The 13774-nt window shown below is 41.8% G+C and overlaps 1 protein-coding gene across 1 annotated transcript in view; it reads right to left on the bottom strand.

Annotated features, from left to right (window-relative positions):
• The window catches only part of ext1c (exostoses (multiple) 1c), a 164154-nt gene that overhangs the window by 114337 nt on the left and 36043 nt on the right, over positions 1-13774 (bottom strand). The window lies entirely within an intron of this gene.

Below are 13774 nucleotides of genomic sequence, written 5' to 3'. Positions count from 1 at the left end.
ATCTGGTTCTGTCTCAGTTTAGACCTGGTTCTGTCACAGTTTAGACCTGGTTTTGTCTCAGTTTAGACCTGGTTCTGTCACAGTTTAGACCTGGTTTTGTCACAGTTTAGACCTGGTTCTGTCACAGTTTAGACCTTGTTTTAGACCTGGTTCTGTCACAGTTTAGACCTGGTTTTGTCTCAGTTTAGACCTGGTTCTGTCACAGTTTAGACCTGGTTTTAGACCTGGTTCTGTCACAGTTTAGACCTGGTTTTGTCACAGTTTAGACCTGGTTTTGTCACAGTTTAGACCTTTAGACCTAGTTTTAGACCTGGTTTTGTCACAGTTTAGACCTGGTTTTAGACCTGGTTTTAGACCTGGTTTTAGACCTGGTTTTAGACCTGGTTTTAGACCTGGTTTTGTCACAGTTTAGATCTGGTACTGTCTCAGTTTAGACCTGGTTCTGTCACAGTTTAGACCTGGTTTTGTCTCAGTTTAGACCTGGTTCTGTCACAGTTTAGACCTGGTTCTGTCACAGTTTAGACCTGGTTTTAGACCTGGTTTTGTCACAGTTTAGACCTGGTTTTGTCACAGTTTAGACCTGGTTCTGTCTCAGTTTAGACCTGGTTTTGTCACAGTTTAGACCTGGTTTTAGACCTGGTTTTGTCACAGTTTAGACCTGGTTTTGTCACAGTTTAGATCTGGTTTTGTCACAGTTTAGACCTGGTTTTGTCACAGTTTAGACCTGGTTTTGTCTCAGTTTAGACCTAGTTCTGTCTCAGTTTAGACCTGGTTTTGTCACAGTTTAGACCTGGTTTTAGACCTGGTTTTGTCACAGTTTAGACCTGGTTTTGTCTCAGTTTAGACCTGGTTCTGTCACAGTTTAGACCTTGTTCTGTCACAGTTTAGACCTGGTTTTAGACCTGGTTTTGTCACAGTTTAGACCTGGTTTTGTCTCAGTTTAGACCTGGTTCTGTCACAGTTTAGACCTGGTTCTGTCACAGTTTAGACCTGGTTTTAGACCTGGTTTTAGACCTGGTTTTGTCACAGTTTAGACCTGGTTTTGTCTCAGTTTAGACCTGGTTCTGTCACAGTTTAGACCTGGTTTTAGACCTGGTTTTGTCACAGTTTAGACCTGGTTTTGTCACAGTTTAGACCTGGTTTTGTCACAGTTTAGACCTTTAGACCTAGTTTTAGACTTGGTTTTGTCACAGTTTAGACCTGGTTTTGTCACAGTTTAGACCTTTAGACCTAGTTTTAGACCTGGTTTTGTCACAGTTTAGACCTGGTTTTAGACCTGGTTTTAGACCTGGTTTTAGACCTGGTTCTGTCACAGTTTAGACCTGGTTTTGTCTCAGTTTAGACCTGGTTCTGTCACAGTTTAGACCTGGTTTTGTCACAGTTTAGACCTGGTTCTGTCACAGTTTAGACCTGGTTTTGTCTCAGTTTAGACCTGGTTCTGTCACAGTTTAGACCTGGTTTTAGACCTGGTTTTGTCACAGTTTAGACCTGGTTTTGTCACAGTTTAGACCTGGTTTTGTCACAGTTTAGACCTTTAGACCTAGTTTTAGACCTGGTTTTGTCACAGTTTAGACCTGGTTTTAGACCTGGTTTTAGACCTGGTTTTGTCACAGTTTAGATCTGGTTCTGTCACAGTTTAGACCTGGTTTTGTCTCAGTTTAGACCTGGTTCTGTCACAGTTTAGACCTGGTTTTGTCACAGTTTAGACCTGGTTCTGTCACAGTTTAGACCTGGTTTTGTCTCAGTTTAGACCTGGTTCTGTCACAGTTTAGACCTGGTTTTGTCACAGTTTAGACCTGGTTTTAGACCTGGTTTTAGACCTGGTTTTGTCACAGTTTAGACCTGGTTTTGTCACAGTTTAGATCTGGTTTTGTCACAGTTTAGACCTGGTTTTGTCTCAGTTTAGACCTGGTTCTGTCACAGTTTAGACCTTGTTCTGTCACAGTTTGGACCTGGTTTTAGACCTGGTTTTGTCACAGTTTAGACCTTTAGACCTAGTTTTAGACCTGGTTTTGTCACAGTTTAGACCTGGTTTTGTCACAGTTTAGACCTGGTTCTGTCTCAGTTTAGACCTGGTTCTGTCACAGTTTAGACCTGGTTTTGTCTCAGTTTAGACCTGGTTCTGTCACAGTTTAGACCTTGTTCTGTCACAGTTTAGATCTGGTTCTGTCTCAGTTTAGACCTGGTTCTGTCACAGTTTAGACCTGGTTTTGTCTCAGTTTAGACCTGGTTCTGTCACAGTTTAGACCTGGTTTTGTCTCAGTTTAGACCTGGTTTTGTCTCAGTTTAGACCTGGTTTTAGATCTGGTTCTGTCACAGTTTAGACCTGGTTTTGTCACAGTTTAGACCTGGTTCTGTCACAGTTTAGACCTGGTTTTGTCTCAGTTTAGACCTGGTTCTGTCACAGTTTAGACCTGGTTTTAGACCTGGTTTTGTCACAGTTTAGATCTGGTTTTGTCACAGTTTAGACCTGGTTCTGTCTCAGTTTAGACCTGGTTTTGTCACAGTTTAGACCTGGTTCTGTCACAGTTTAGACCTTGTTCTGTCACAGTTTAGACCTGGTTTTAGACCTGGTTTTGTCACAGTTTAGACCTGGTTTTGTCACAGTTTAGATCTGGTTTTGTCACAGTTTAGACCTGGTTCTGTCACAGTTTAGACCTGGTTTTGTCACAGTTTAGACCTGGTTCTGTCACAGTTTAGACCTGGTTTTGTCACAGTTTAGACCTGGTTCTGTCACAGTTTAGACCTGGTTTTGTCTCAGTTTAGACCTGGTTCTGTCACAGTTTAGACCTGGTTTTAGACCTGGTTTTGTCACAGTTTAGACCTGGTTTTGTCACAGTTTAGACCTGGTTTTGTCACAGTTTAGACCTTTAGACCTAGTTTTAGACCTGGTTTTGTCACAGTTTAGACCTGGTTTTAGACCTGGTTTTAGACCTGGTTTTAGACCTGGTTTTGTCACAGTTTAGATCTGGTTCTGTCTCAGTTTAGACCTGGTTCTGTCACAGTTTAGACCTGGTTTTGTCTCAGTTTAGACCTGGTTCTGTCACAGTTTAGACCTGGTTTTGTCACAGTTTAGACCTGGTTCTGTCACAGTTTAGACCTGGTTTTGTCTCAGTTTAGACCTGGTTCTGTCACAGTTTAGACCTGGTTTTGTCACAGTTTAGACCTGGTTTTAGACCTGGTTTTAGACCTGGTTTTGTCACAGTTTAGACCTGGTTTTGTCACAGTTTAGATCTGGTTTTGTCACAGTTTAGACCTGGTTTTGTCTCAGTTTAGACCTGGTTCTGTCACAGTTTAGACCTTGTTCTGTCACAGTTTAGACCTGGTTTTAGACCTGGTTTTGTCACAGTTTAGACCTTTAGACCTAGTTTTAGACCTGGTTTTGTCACAGTTTAGACCTGGTTTTGTCACAGTTTAGATCTGGTTCTGTCTCAGTTTAGACCTGGTTCTGTCACAGTTTAGACCTGGTTTTGTCTCAGTTTAGACCTGGTTCTGTCACAGTTTAGACCTTGTTCTGTCACAGTTTAGATCTGGTTCTGTCTCAGTTTAGACCTGGTTCTGTCACAGTTTAGACCTGGTTTTGTCTCAGTTTAGACCTGGTTCTGTCACAGTTTAGACCTGGTTTTGTCACAGTTTAGACCTGGTTCTGTCACAGTTTAGACCTGGTTTTGTCTCAGTTTAGACCTGGTTCTGTCACAGTTTAGACCTGGTTTTAGACCTGGTTTTGTCACAGTTTAGATCTGGTTTTGTCACAGTTTAGACCTGGTTCTGTCTCAGTTTAGACCTGGTTTTGTCACAGTTTAGACCTGGTTTTAGACCTGGTTTTAGACCTGGTTTTAGACCTGCTTTTGTCACAGTTTAGACCTGGTTTTGTCTCAGTTTAGACCTGGTTCTGTCACAGTTTAGACCTTGTTCTGTCACAGTTTAGACCTGGTTTTAGACCTGGTTTTGTCACAGTTTAGACCTGGTTTTGTCTCAGTTTAGACCTGGTTTTACACCTGGTTTTAGACCTGGTTTTGTCACAGTTTAGACCTGGTTCTGTCACAGTTTAGACCTGGTTTTAGACCTGGTTTTGTCACAGTTTAGACCTGGTTCTGTCACAGTTTAGACCTGGTTCTGTCACAGTTTAGACCTGGTTTTAGACCTGGTTTTGTCACAGTTTAGACCTGGTTCTGTCACAGTTTAGACCTGGTTTTAGACCTGGTTTTGTCACAGTTTAGACCTGGTTTTGTCACAGTTTAGACCTGGTTCTGTCTCAGTTTAGACCTGGTTTTGTCACAGTTTAGACCTGGTTTTAGACCTGGTTTTGTCACAGTTTAGACCTGGTTTTGTCACAGTTTAGATCTGGTTTTGTCACAGTTTGGACCTGGTTTTGTCACAGTTTAGACCTGGTTTTGTCTCAGTTTAGACCTGGTTCTGTCACAGTTTAGACCTTGTTCTGTCACAGTTTAGACCTGGTTTTAGACCTGGTTTTGTCACAGTTTAGACCTGGTTTTGTCTCAGTTTAGACCTGGTTCTGTCACAGTTTAGACCTGGTTCTGTCACAGTTTAGACCTGGTTTTAGACCTGGTTTTAGACCTGGTTTTGTCACAGTTTAGACCTGGTTTTGTCTCAGTTTAGACCTGGTTCTGTCACAGTTTAGACCTGGTTTTGGACCTGGTTTTGTCACAGTTTAGACCTGGTTTTGTCACAGTTTAGACCTGGTTTTGTCACAGTTTAGACCTTTAGACCTAGTTTTAGACCTGGTTTTGTCACAGTTTAGACCTGGTTTTGTCACAGTTTAGACCTTTAGACCTAGTTTTAGACCTGGTTTTGTCACAGTTTAGACCTGGTTTTAGACCTGGTTTTAGACCTGGTTTTAGACCTGGTTTTGTCACAGTTTAGACCTGGTTTTGTCACAGTTTAGATCTGGTTTTGTCACAGTTTAGACCTGGTTCTGTCACAGTTTAGACCTGGTTTTGTCTCAGTTTAGACCTGGTTCTGTCACAGTTTAGACCTGGTTTTGTCACAGTTTAGACCTGGTTCTGTCACAGTTTAGACCTGGTTTTGTCTCAGTTTAGACCTGGTTCTGTCACAGTTTAGACCTGGTTTTAGACCTGGTTTTGTCACAGTTTAGACCTGGTTTTGTCACAGTTTAGACCTGGTTTTAGACCTGGTTTTAGACCTGGTTTTGTCACAGTTTAGATCTGGTTCTGTCTCAGTTTAGACCTGGTTCTGTCACAGTTTAGACCTGGTTTTGTCTCAGTTTAGACCTGGTTCTGTCACAGTTTAGACCTGGTTTTGTCACAGTTTAGACCTGGTTCTGTCACAGTTTAAACCTGGTTTTGTCTCAGTTTAGACCTGGTTCTGTCACAGTTTAGACCTGGTTTTGTCACAGTTTAGACCTGGTTTTAGACCTGGTTTTAGACCTGGTTTTGTCACAGTTTAGACCTGGTTTTGTCACAGTTTAGATCTGGTTTTGTCACAGTTTAGACCTTGTTCTGTCTCAGTTTAGACCTGGTTCTGTCACAGTTTAGACCTGGTTTTGTCTCAGTTTAGACCTGGTTCTGTCACAGTTTAGACCTTGTTCTGTCACAGTTTAGATCTGGTTCTGTCTCAGTTTAGACCTGGTTCTGTCACAGTTTAGACCTGGTTTTGTCTCAGTTTAGACCTGGTTCTGTCACAGTTTAGACCTGGTTTTGTCACAGTTTAGACCTGGTTCTGTCACAGTTTAGACCTGGTTTTGTCTCAGTTTAGACCTGGTTCTGTCACAGTTTAGACCTGGTTTTAGACCTGGTTTTGTCACAGTTTAGATCTGGTTTTGTCACAGTTTAGACCTGGTTCTGTCTCAGTTTAGACCTGGTTTTGTCACAGTTTAGACCTGGTTTTAGACCTGGTTTTAGACCTGGTTTTGTCACAGTTTAGACCTGGTTTTGTCACAGTTTAGACCTGGTTTTGTCACAGTTTAGACCTGGTTCTGTCACAGTTTAGACCTTGTTCTGTCACAGTTTAGACCTGGTTTTAGACCTGGTTTTGTCACAGTTTAGACCTGGTTTTGTCACAGTTTAGATCTGGTTTTGTCACAGTTTAGACCTGGTTCTGTCACAGTTTAGACCTGGTTTTGTCTCAGTTTAGACCTGGTTCTGTCACAGTTTAGACCTGGTTTTAGACCTGGTTTTGTCACAGTTTAGACCTGGTTTTGTCACAGTTTAGACCTGGTTTTGTCACAGTTTAGACCTTTAGACCTAGTTTTAGACCTGGTTTTGTCACAGTTTAGACCTGGTACTGTCTCAGTTTAGACCTGGTTCTGTCACAGTTTAGACCTGGTTTTAGACCTGGTTTTGTCACAGTTTAGACCTGGTTTTGTCACAGTTTAGATCTGGTTTTGTCACAGTTTAGACCTGGTTCTGTCTCAGTTTAGACCTGGTTTTGTCACAGTTTAGACCTGGTTTTAGACCTGGTTTTAGACCTGGTTTTGTCACAGTTTAGACCTGGTTTTGTCACAGTTTAGACCTGGTTTTGTCACAGTTTAGATCTGGTTTTGTCACAGTTTAGACCTGGTTTTGTCTCAGTTTAGACCTGGTTCTGTCACAGTTTAGACCTTGTTCTGTCACAGTTTAGACCTGGTTTTACACCTGGTTTTGTCACAGTTTAGACCTGGTTTTGTCACAGTTTAGATCTGGTTCTGTCTCAGTTTAGACCTGGTTTTGTCTCAGTTTAGACCTGGTTCTGTCACAGTTTAGACCTTGTTCTGTCACAGTTTAGATCTGGTTCTGTCTCAGTTTAGACCTGGTTCTGTCACAGTTTAGACCTGGTTTTGTCACAGTTTAGACCTGGTTTTGTCACAGTTTAGATCTGGTTTTGTCACAGTTTAGACCTGGTTTTGTCTCAGTTTAGACCTGGTTCTGTCACAGTTTAGACCTGGTTTTAGACCTGGTTTTGTCACAGTTTAGACCTTTAGACCTAGTTTTAGACCTGGTTTTGTCACAGTTTAGACCTGGTTTTGTCACAGTTTAGATCTGGTTCTGTCTCAGTTTAGACCTGGTTCTGTCACAGTTTAGACCTGGTTTTGTCTCAGTTTAGACCTGGTTCTGTCTCAGTTTAGACCTGGTTTTGTCTCAGTTTAGACCTGGTTCTGTCACAGTTTAGACCTGGTTTTGTCACAGTTTAGATCTGGTTCTGTCACAGTTTAGACCTTGTTCTGTCACAGTTTAGACCTGGTTCTGTCACAGTTTAGACCTGGTTCTGTCTCAGTTTAGACCTGGTTCTGTCACAGTTTAGACCTGGTTTTGTCTCAGTTTAGACCTGGTTCTGTCACAGTTTAGACCTGGTTTTGTCACAGTTTAGACCTGGTTCTGTCACAGTTTAGACCTGGTTTTGTCTCAGTTTAGACCTGGTTCTGTCACAGTTTAGACCTGGTTTTAGACCTGGTTTTGTCACAGTTTAGATCTGGTTTTGTCACAGTTTAGACCTGGTTCTGTCTCAGTTTAGACCTGGTTTTGTCACAGTTTAGACCTGGTTTTAGACCTGGTTTTAGACCTGGTTTTGTCACAGTTTAGACCTGGTTTTGTCACAGTTTAGACCTGGTTTTGTCTCAGTTTAGACCTGGTTCTGTCACAGTTTAGACCTTGTTCTGTCACAGTTTAGACCTGGTTTTAGACCTGGTTTTGTCACAGTTTAGACCTGGTTTTGTCACAGTTTAGATCTGGTTTTGTCACAGTTTAGACCTGGTTCTGTCACAGTTTAGACCTGGTTTTGTCTCAGTTTAGACCTGGTTCTGTCACAGTTTAGACCTGGTTTTGTCACAGTTTAGACCTGGTTCTGTCACAGTTTAGACCTGGTTTTGTCTCAGTTTAGACCTGGTTCTGTCACAGTTTAGACCTGGTTTTAGACCTGGTTTTGTCACAGTTTAGACCTGGTTTTGTCACAGTTTAGACCTGGTTTTGTCACAGTTTAGACCTTTAGACCTAGTTTTAGACCTGGTTTTGTCACAGTTTAGACCTGGTTCTGTCACAGTTTAGACCTGGTTTTAGACCTGGTTTTGTCACAGTTTAGACCTGGTTTTGTCACAGTTTAGATCTGGTTTTGTCACAGTTTAGACCTGGTTCTGTCTCAGTTTAGACCTGGTTTTGTCACAGTTTAGACCTGGTTTTAGACCTGGTTTTAGACCTGGTTTTGTCACAGTTTAGACCTGGTTTTGTCACAGTTTAGACCTGGTTTTGTCACAGTTTAGATCTGGTTTTGTCACAGTTTAGACCTGGTTTTGTCTCAGTTTAGACCTGGTTCTGTCACAGTTTAGACCTTGTTCTGTCACAGTTTAGACCTGGTTTTAGACCTGGTTTTGTCACAGTTTAGACCTTTAGACCTAGTTTTAGACCTGGTTTTGTCACAGTTTAGACCTGGTTTTGTCACAGTTTAGATCTGGTTCTGTCTCAGTTTAGACCTGGTTCTGTCACAGTTTAGACCTGGTTTTGTCTCAGTTTAGACCTGGTTCTGTCACAGTTTAGACCTTGTTCTGTCACAGTTTAGATCTGGTTCTGTCTCAGTTTAGACCTGGTTCTGTCACAGTTTAGACCTGGTTTTGTCTCAGTTTAGACCTGGTTCTGTCACAGTTTAGACCTGGTTTTGTCACAGTTTAGACCTGGTTCTGTCACAGTTTAGACCTGGTTTTGTCTCAGTTTAGACCTGGTTCTGTCACAGTTTAGACCTGGTTTTAGACCTGGTTTTGTCACAGTTTAGATCTGGTTTTGTCACAGTTTAGACCTGGTTCTGTCTCAGTTTAGACCTGGTTTTGTCACAGTTTAGACCTGGTTTTAGACCTGGTTTTAGACCTGGTTTTAGACCTGGTTTTGTCACAGTTTAGACCTGGTTTTGTCACAGTTTAGACCTGGTTTTGTCTCAGTTTAGACCTGGTTCTGTCACAGTTTAGACCTTGTTCTGTCACAGTTTAGACCTGGTTTTAGACCTGGTTTTGTCACAGTTTAGACCTGGTTTTGTCTCAGTTTAGACCTGGTTTTAGACCTGGTTTTAGACCTGGTTTTGTCACAGTTTAGACCTGGTTCTGTCACAGTTTAGACCTGGTTTTAGACCTGGTTCTGTCACAGTTTAGACCTGGTTCTGTCACAGTTTAGACCTGGTTTTAGACCTGGTTTTAGACCTGGTTTTAGACCTGGTTTTAGACCTGGTTTTGTCACAGTTTAGACCTGGTTTTGTCTCAGTTTAGACCTGGTTCTGTCACAGTTTAGACCTGGTTTTAGACCTGGTTTTGTCACAGTTTAGACCAGGTTTTGTCACAGTTTAGACCTGGTTTTGTCACAGTTTAGACCTTTAGACCTAGTTTTAGACCTGGTTTTGTCACAGTTTAGACCTGGTTTTAGACCTGGTTTTAGACCTGGTTTTAGACCTGGTTTTAGACCTGGTTTTGTCACAGTTTAGATCTGGTTCTGTCTCAGTTTAGACCTGGTTCTGTCACAGTTTAGACCTGGTTTTGTCTCAGTTTAGACCTGGTTCTGTCACAGTTTAGACCTGGTTTTGTCACAGTTTAGACCTGGTTCTGTCACAGTTTAGACCTGGTTTTGTCTCAGTTTAGACCTGGTTCTGTCACAGTTTAGACCTGGTTTTAGACCTGGTTCTGTCACAGTTTAGACCTGGTTTTGTCACAGTTTAGACCTGGTTTTGTCACAGTTTAGACCTTTAGACCTAGTTTTAGACCTGGTTTTGTCACAGTTTAGACCTGGTTTTAGACCTGGTTTTAGACCTGGTTTTAGACCTGGTTTTAGACCTGGTTTTAGACCTGGTTTTGTCACAGTTTAGATCTGGTACTGTCTCAGTTTAGACCTGGTTCTGTCACAGTTTAGACCTGGTTTTGTCTCAGTTTAGACCTGGTTCTGTCACAGTTTAGACCTGGTTCTGTCACAGTTTAGACCTGGTTTTAGACCTGGTTTTGTCACAGTTTAGACCTGGTTCTGTCTCAGTTTAGACCTGGTTTTGTCACAGTTTAGACCTGGTTTTAGACCTGGTTTTGTCACAGTTTAGATCTGGTTTTGTCACAGTTTAGACCTGGTTTTGTCACAGTTTAGACCTGGTTTTGTCTCAGTTTAGACCTGGTTCTGTCTCAGTTTAGACCTGGTTTTGTCACAGTTTAGACCTGGTTTTAGACCTGGTTTTGTCACAGTTTAGACCTGGTTTTGTCTCAGTTTAGACCTGGTTCTGTCACAGTTTAGACCTGGTTCTGTCACAGTTTAGACCTGGTTTTAGACCTGGTTTTAGACCTGGTTTTGTCACAGTTTAGACCTGGTTTTGTCTCAGTTTAGACCTGGTTCTGTCACAGTTTAGACCTGGTTTTAGACCTGGTTTTGTCACAGTTTAGACCTGGTTTTGTCACAGTTTAGACCTGGTTTTGTCACAGTTTAGACCTTTAGACCTAGTTTTAGACCTGGTTTTGTCACAGTTTAGACCTGGTTTTGTCACAGTTTAGACCTTTAGACCTAGTTTTAGACCTGGTTTTGTCACAGTTTAGACCTGGTTTTAGACCTGGTTTTAGACCTGGTTTTAGACCTGGTTTTAGACCTGGTTTTAGATCTGGTTCTGTCTCAGTTTAGACCTGGTTCTGTCACAGTTTAGACCTGGTTTTGTCTCAGTTTAGACCTGGTTCTGTCACAGTTTAGACCTGGTTTTGTCACAGTTTAGACCTGGTTCTGTCACAGTTTAGACCTGGTTTTGTCTCAGTTTAGACCTGGTTCTGTCACAGTTTAGACCTGGTTTTAGACCTGGTTTTGTCACAGTTTAGATCTGGTTTTGTCAAAGTTTAGACCTGGTTTTAGACCTGGTTTTGTCACAGTTTAGATCTGGTTCTGTCTCAGTTTAGACCTGGTTCTGTCACAGTTTAGACCTGGTTTTGTCACAGTTTAGACCTGGTTCTGTCACAGTTTAGACCTGGTTTTGTCTCAGTTTAGACCTGGTTCTGTCACAGTTTAGACCTGGTTTTAGACCTGGTTCTGTCACAGTTTAGACCTGGTTTTGTCACAGTTTAGACCTTTAGACCTAGTTTTAGACCTGGTTTTGTCACAGTTTAGACCTGGTTTTAGACCTGGTTTTAGACCTGGTTTTAGACCTGGTTTTAGACCTGGTTTTGTCACAGTTTAGATCTGGTTCTGTCTCAGTTTAGACCTGGTTTTGTCTCAGTTTAGACCTGGTTCTGTCACAGTTTAGACCTGGTTTTGTCACAGTTTAGACCTGGTTCTGTCACAGTTTAGACCTGGTTTTGTCTCAGTTTAGACCTGGTTCTGTCACAGTTTAGACCTGGTTTTAGACCTGGTTTTGTCACAGTTTAGACCTGGTTTTGTCTCAGTTTAGACCTGGTTCTGTCACAGTTTAGACCTGGTTCTGTCACAGTTTAGACCTGGTTTTAGACCTGGTTTTAGACCTGGTTTTGTCACAGTTTAGACCTGGTTTTGTCTCAGTTTAGACCTGGTTCTGTCACAGTTTAGACCTGGTTTTAGACCTGGTTTTGTCACAGTTTAGACCTGGTTTTGTCACAGTTTAGACCTGGTTTTGTCACAGTTTAGACCTTTAGACCTAGTTTTAGACCTGGTTTTGTCACAGTTTAGACCTGGTTTTGTCACAGTTTAGATCTGGTTTTGTCTCAGTTTAGACCTGGTTCTGTCTCAGTTTAGACCTGGTTCTGTCACAGTTTAGACCTGGTTTTAGACCTGGTTTTGTCACAGTTTAGATCTGGTTTTGTCAAAGTTTAGACCTGGTTTTAGACCTGGTTTTAGACCTGGTTTTGTCTCAGTTTAGACCTGGTTTTGTCACAGTTTAGACCTGGTTTTGTCTCAGTTTAGACCTGGTTCTGTCACAGTTTAGACCTTGTTCTGTCACAGTTTAGACCTGGTTTTAGACCTGGTTTTGTCACAGTTTAGACCTGGTTTTGTCTCAGTTTAGACCTGGTTCTGTCACAGTTTAGACCTGGTTCTGTCACAGTTTAGACCTGGTTTTAGACCTGGTTTTAGACCTGGTTTTGTCACAGTTTAGACCTGGTTTTGTCTCAGTTTAGACCTGGTTCTGTCACAGTTTAGACCTGGTTTTAGACCTGGTTTTGTCACAGTTTAGACCTGGTTTTGTCACAGTTTAGACCTGGTTTTGTCACAGTTTAGACCTGGTTTTGTCACAGTTTAGATCTGGTTCTGTCTCAGTTTAGACCTGGTTCTGTCACAGTTTAGACCTGGTTTTGTCTCAGTTTAAACCTGGTTTTGTCACAGTTTAGACCTGGTTCTGTCACAGTTTAGACCTGGTTTTAGACCTGGTTTTGTCACAGTTTAGATCTGGTTTTGTCACAGTTTAGACCTGGTTCTGTCTCAGTTTAGACCTGGTTTTGTCACAGTTTAGACCTGGTTTTAGACCTGGTTTTAGACCTGGTTTTGTCACAGTTTAGACCTGGTTTTGTCACAGTTTAGACCTGGTTTTGTCTCAGTTTAGACCTGGTTCTGTCACAGTTTAGACCTTGTTCTGTCACAGTTTAGACCTGGTTTTAGACCTGGTTTTGTCACAGTTTAGACCTGGTTTTGTCTCAGTTTAGACCTGGTTTTAGACCTGGTTTTAGACCTGGTTTTGTCACAGTTTAGACCTGGTTTTGTCTCAGTTTAGACCTGGTTTTAGACCTGGTTTTAGACCTGGTTCTGTCACAGTTTAGACCTGGTTTTAGACCTGGTTTTGTCACAGTTTAGACCTGGTTTTGTCACAGTTTAGACCTGGTTTTGTCACAGTTTAGACCTTTAGACCTAGTTTTAGACCTGGTTTTGTCACAGTTTAGACCTGGTTTTAGACCTGGTTTTAGACCTGGTTTTAGACCTGGTTTTAGACCTGGTTTTAGACCTGGTTTTAGACCTGGTTCTGTCTCAGTTTAGACCTGGTTCTGTCACAGTTTAGACCTGGTTTTGTCACAGTTTAGACCTGGTTCTGTCTCAGTTTAGACCTGGTTTTGTCACAGTTTAGACCTGGTTTTAGACCTGGTTTTAGACCTGGTTTTAGACCTGGTTTTGTCACAGTTTAGACCTGGTTTTGTCACAGTTTAGACCTGGTTTTGTCTCAGTTTAGACCTGGTTTTGTCACAGTTTAGACCTGGTTTTAGACCTGGTTTTAGACCTGGTTTTGTCACAGTTTAGACCTGGTTTTGTCACAGTTTAGACCTGGTTTTGTCACAGTTTAGATCTGGTTTTGTCACAGTTTAGACCTGGTTTTGTCACAGTTTAGACCTGGTTTTGTCTCAGTTTAGACCTGGTTCTGTCACAGTTTAGACCTTGTTCTGTCACAGTTTAGACCTGGTTTTAGACCTGGTTTTGTCACAGTTTAGACCTGGTTTTGTCTCAGTTTAGACCTGGTTCTGTCACAGTTTAGACCTGGTTCTGTCACAGTTTAGACCTGGTTTTGTCTCAGTTTAGACCTGGTTCTGTCACAGTTTAGACCTGGTTTTAGACCTGGTTTTGTCACAGTTTAGACCTGGTTTTAGACCTGGTTTTAGACCTGGTTTTGTCACAGTTTAGACCTGGTTTTGTCTCAGTTTAGACCTGGTTCTGTCACAGTTTAGACCTGGTTTTAGACCTGGTTTTGTCACAGTTTAGACCTGGTTTTGTCACAGTTTAGACCTGGTTTTGTCACAGTTTAGACCTTTAGACCTAGTTTTAGACCTGGTTTTGTCACAGTTTAGACCTGGTTTTGTCACAGTTTAGATCTGGTTCTGTCTCAGTTTAGACCTGGTTTTGTCACAGTTTAGACCTGGTTTTGTCTCAGTTTAGAC

Source organism: Eucyclogobius newberryi, unplaced genomic scaffold (genome assembly GCF_026437365.1).
Source record: "Eucyclogobius newberryi isolate DKJ021-1_F unplaced genomic scaffold, fEucNew1.0.hap1 SCAF_16, whole genome shotgun sequence".
NCBI classification, from domain to species: Eukaryota; Metazoa; Chordata; class Actinopteri; order Gobiiformes; family Gobiidae; genus Eucyclogobius; species Eucyclogobius newberryi.
Note: the sequence above shows the minus strand (reverse complement) of the source record. Positions and strands in the feature narration are given on the sequence as shown.